The sequence below is a fragment of the Carassius auratus genome, unplaced genomic scaffold (genome assembly GCF_003368295.1).
Source record: "Carassius auratus strain Wakin unplaced genomic scaffold, ASM336829v1 scaf_tig00216865, whole genome shotgun sequence".
NCBI classification, from domain to species: domain Eukaryota; kingdom Metazoa; phylum Chordata; class Actinopteri; order Cypriniformes; family Cyprinidae; genus Carassius; species Carassius auratus.
Genome location: NW_020528776.1, coordinates 171080 through 176487, shown reverse-complemented (window position 1 = coordinate 176487; position 5408 = coordinate 171080). Strand labels below are relative to the sequence as shown.

Here is a 5408-nt window from a genome sequence, read left to right as displayed (position 1 = left end):
CTGAGCAAAATAATAATAATAATAATAATAATAATAATAATAATAATAATAATAATAATAATACATTGCATTACATTTACTAATTTAGCAGACACTTTAATCCAAAGCAACTTACAAATGAGGACAATAGAAGCAATCAAAAACAAAAAAGAGCTTAAACACAGTACACGTCACAAGATGGCTAAGGACTCAGCTGCTCAGAGTTGGGCAGGTCATTCCACCAGATGAGAACATTTCTGTTCGGATTGAGTTAGGCAGGATTTCTGCATGGATTGAGTTGGGCAGGTCATTCCACTAGGAGGGAACATTTCACTTAAAAGTCAGTAAAAGTGACTTTGTGCTTCTTTGGGATGGCATAATCAGGCGACCTTCACTTGCAGAATGCAAGCTTTTAGAAGGCACTTAAGTCTGAAGTAATACATTTAGGTAAATGGGTGATAATGATCTAAATGTTCTAGTTCTAGTTCCTAAATGTTCTAGTTCAAAAAGGTTAAGTGACTGGAATTCGTGATGGTTCTTTAAAAAAATACCAAAAGAAAAGTGCCAGATAAATAGGGCAGGAGATACAGTCCAATTCGCCAGACCCTGGAGATGAACTGGGGGCCCCTCTCAGAAACCATGTCTTCTGGAAGAACGAAGTTCCTGAATACATGTTGTAAGAAGGCATCAGCTGTCTCCAGTGTGGTAGGTTATCCTCATAGTGGGTTGAATTTGCAGGATTTGGAGAACTGATCTATGACTATTAGGATGGTCATGAATCTGTTCGAGGGAGGGAGATCATTGGCAAAGTCCACCCCCAGGTGGGACCAGGGCCAGCGAGGGATGGGTAAAGGTTTAATAAGTTTACCCTCAAGCAGCTGACATGGCATGGTTGGAGATGGCACAGACCAGAAATCCCTTGATTTAGCGGGCGACATCTTGGGCCATGTTGGGTCACCGGTAGCAATTCAGAAGGAACGAGAGCGTTCGGTGGCTGCCTGGGTGCCCATATCCCAGAAAGGTGTGGACATATAGAAGGGTCAGATGCAGGGTGGATGGGATGTAGCTTTTCCCTTCTGGACGTTCCGGTGGAGCAGGTTCAGTGAGAGTATTGGCATGCATTTTCTTGCCGCTGTCGCCTCTGGCTTGCTTAGTTGGGGTCATTTCATCTACAGCGATATCATTGACTTGATTGCAAATAAATGCACAGACACTATTTAAACTGAACAGAGATGACATCACCGAATTCAATGATGAACTGCCTTTAACTGTCATATTGCATTATTGACACACTGTTTTGCTAATGAATGTTGTTCAGTTGCTTTGATGCAATGTATTTTGTTTAAAGCGATATATAAATAAAGGTGACTTGACTTGACTTGACATTTGGTCACCAAGTACTCACTGGATGGGAGACATGACTGAAAGTGGTAGGATGGGCTCTGGTTCTTCCGGGGTTGGTTCAGAGCGCATCTGCTTTGATGTTCTTTCTCCCAGGCAGTAAGTGACCAGAAAGTGGAAGTGGGTACAGAACAGAGCCCAGCAGGCCTGCCTAGGGTTAAGATACTTTGCTTCTCAGTGGTACTGCAAGTTTTTGTGATCTGGGATCACCTCAAATTGATGTTGGGCACCCTCCAACCAATGTTACCACTCTTTCAGGGAAAGCTTGATGGCCAGCAACTCCAGGAAGTGGACGGTGGATTTGTGTAATTTACATTTCTCAGCTTTTAAATACTAGTGGTGTTGGCGGAGGCATTGGAGTTCCCGGGTGACATGGGGTACTCCAATAAAGTAAAGGGTTTCTTCTGGATTTGGTGAGTATATGAGTATATCATCTATGTACTGTAGATGAGGATGAACTGGTTGAGTATGTCTCTAGAGATCTCATTCATAAAGTTTTGGAAGATGGAAGGTGACTGGGAAAGCCCATAGGGCATCACCTGGTACTCACAAAAGTGGTCTTACATTCGTCACCCCTGCGTCACGCCCATAGGTAGTTTGGTCCCAGGCAGCAGGTCAATGGCGCAGTCCCATGGCTGGTGAGGTGGAAAGTGAGTGGCTGTGACCTTTCTGAACATGTACTGGAACGAATGATACTCGGGAGGAATAGGTGTGACATGGGGTTGAGTCTGGGTTCACCAAGGAGGTGAAGCAGATGGAGAGGATGGAGATCGGGACAGGCAGATCTGACATCCTGCTCACACTCCACACTCCACTTGAGAATTTACATGGACTTCCAGGCGATGGTGGGTTGATGTTTGTAGAGCCAGGGGCGTCCTAGGATGATGTCCATGACAGCCTCCTCCAGTACCGAGATCTGTTCGGTGTGGAAACATCCAAAACTTAGAATAACCTCCAACCTTCAAGAGGCTGCACCAGCCTCTTGACCTGCGGCTTTCCCTGGACAGTAGGTGGTTTTTTGCAGCGGGGAATTTTGAATCCAGCAAGGCTGCAGGAGGTTTCTGAGTCCATGAGGATTTTGACTGGAAACTATTGGTTTTGATACATTAGAAGTGCATCGATATGAGACATGCAAGATACATGAGGAGTGATTTGGATAGTACTCAACGCTGGGTATGGTGGACGAAAGGGGCAGGCATGGAGCTGGTGCTCATTGTATCCACAGTAGAGACAGAGGCCATGGCTGATTTAACAGGTCTATTCCATGGAGGATAGATGTTAATTATCCATGATCATGGAGGTGAGAGGCTGGGTGAGGCAGCTGCAGCAGGTGTGGTTTCCATATGGCAAGCGTTTAGGTGTTGAGAGATGCCAGCAGCCTTTTGGAGGAAGCTTTCGAGACTCACAGTATCCTCGGAGATGGACATCTGTTGACATAAGATGGGGTTCAGGCCTCGGCCTCGGCAGAGAGCAGAGCAGCCTCATTCCACCCACTGCTGTCAACAAGGGTGCAGAAGCGAAGCGTGTACATGTGGATTGATAAATCCGCTTGCTGCAGTTTGAAAAGCTCATCATGCACTGTGATCGACTGGCTGAATATCTCCTGGAAGTGTTTAACAAAGCTATCCAGCGAGTAAATTCAAGGGCTTTCCGAATTCAGTGATGATGAAAGCTACCTTTGCCTGTTCAGTCACAAACAGGTGGGGTTGTAATTTGAAATAGAGGGAACTTTGCAACAAAATCCCAGTGTAGGAGGCTGCCTCACCAGAGAAGCTTGCTAGTCAAGCCATGGGACAGGCTGGTGTGGTGGTGAGGGTTGGTGGGAGGTGTGACTCATGTAGGGTGTTACCTAGATCGGCAAAGGCTCAGGTGAGGATGTGGGCAGAGGATCCATGAGATTCTTTGTTGAGTATTACTGTTAGGGGCTGGTCTTCTGCCACAACTGGTCAAGGAGGCAAACAGGCAGATTCAAACAAGCAGGTAAATTCAGACAACTCAGGAGAAGCATCTAACATAGGAAGCAGAGAAAACCATCTTATCTGAACTGAAACTTCTTATCCTTCAACAGATAGCACAAGATTCCATGATCAACAGGCTGACATATAGGCAAGGGAGCCACGCTGAGAAGCTTGTAACCTTGAAACCAGCCGGCGAGTGAATGAGGTGAGTGTGTTTTGAATGGTGTGGTAAGTGGATGCAGGTGTCCGTGATTACTGATCAGGTCATTGTGAATGAGTGTTGGAGGCTGGTGAGGCAGGTGATGCCATGACACAAACAGAGATCCGGTTCTACACTGGCTATCTACACTGAACAAAATAAAAAATACCACTTTTGAGATGTTTCACTGTTTTATATCATGCAAAGAACTCGAAGTAAACTGAAAATGGAGAATCAAGAGTACTGGAAAATCAGTTCCCAGAGAAGGTACCATTGTCTTCTTTACTTGTTATCTCTTTTAATTTTCTGTGTTTATATTGTGACTTTTAACTACATTGATTTTTTATGTGTATTATCAGATTATTATTTATTTATTTATGTATTTTATTTATTTATTTTGGTGTTGAAATAGATGAGATAGAGTCAGTGAAAAAAACATTTTCAATGGGCAAATGAGCCATTTTAAGACATGTTAACATCTCGCCTGATCTTTCTTTATGCCTTGTGCAATTTAAGTTATTTACATTCAATGCACACTATTCACTCTGGCACCATGAAATAGTCTGTTTTATCAAGTTTGATTGGCTTTATTGTGTTTTTGTACATAGATCTGTATAACCCAACAGATGAACATAAACTTCCACATTGATGGCATCCCAAAAAACACTAAAACACCAATTTCAAGCAGCCAAACTCTTCTGTTTAACAAGTGAAATATTTTGGCATGTGTTGATTTATTTTATATTTAACTGAAAAAATTAATGGTTTTGTGATTTGAACATTTCAGGTTAATGCATTTTCAGTTTCCCCTTTTGTTCTTGTGGTCAAGCACGAGACAAAAATGCAAGATTTATGTCAAAATATATCCATAAAACAAACAAATTAAACCGATTAGCATGTCATGCAAAGCCCAAATTTATTTGGTACAGTGATTGTGAATGGCTGTTTTTCTTCACTTTTTATGCTGTTCCTGAGAGTGATTCACTTTATTTTCACTGAAACCTGTTATAAAAACACAGAATCACCGTAAAAATAATAAACAATAAGAAAATAGCAATAAATATATAATAGTTTTAATATTAATTATAGGTTCCCTTGCACTTACGTTCTTCTTCACTACACTTAAAATAGGGAAATCAATCAACTGTTTTCCTTTCAACAGTAATTATACTTAAATTTAAAACAGAAACTTTCTCAGCTACAATGTAGAAACAAATAGTTTAGCTCTTACTGTATGAGCTGAATGTAATACTTACACCTTTGATTCCGTTGACTACAAATCTTTCAGCAAAAAACACAGTTACAGCCCAAACTACCAGACCAACACCAGCACCATATATCCCTGAAGGAGCACCTGACTGAGGTGGAGCTGTAATGATAAAGAGAGAGAGTCATCATATATATATATATATATATATATATATATATATATATATATATATATAAAGGTATAGCTTTCGCAGAGTTAAAAGTTAACCAATATATTTATTTTCCCATTACAACCTGTTCATAATTAGAATTTCTGCAAATAATCTTTGATCTACTCACTTTTGACAATAACTCTGATGGTCCTCTGTAAGGTGTATTCACTGTTGCTCATGTGTAGATGAAAATCTCCTGAGTCTGCAGTTTTGGAGTCACTGATAGTGAGATCTCCAGTTTCACGATGAAGATGAAGTCTACCACTGAATCTCAAATCCTCTAATTCTTTAGGTCCAAACAGATTGTTACCTTTATTGACTTCAGCCACAATATTACCTTCAGTCTTCCACATTATCAGATCATATCCCTGTATTTCAAGAACACCAGTATCTAGATTGACAGGCTCTCTCTCCATCACTGATACTGCCTTCACACCAACTGTCACAGAA

General features: G+C 41.4%; 1 long non-coding RNA gene across 1 annotated transcript; it reads right to left on the bottom strand.

The window, feature by feature from the left end:
* Nucleotides 1-4108: 4108 nt before the first annotated feature.
* LOC113099144 (uncharacterized) lies at nucleotides 4109-5195 on the bottom strand. Its single transcript, XR_003289306.1, has 3 exons — nucleotides 5086-5195; nucleotides 4794-4906; nucleotides 4109-4539 (listed from the first exon to the last, which is right to left on the bottom strand). It is a non-coding gene; the product is annotated as an uncharacterized LOC113099144 (long non-coding RNA).
* Nucleotides 5196-5408: the final 213 nt, after the last annotated feature.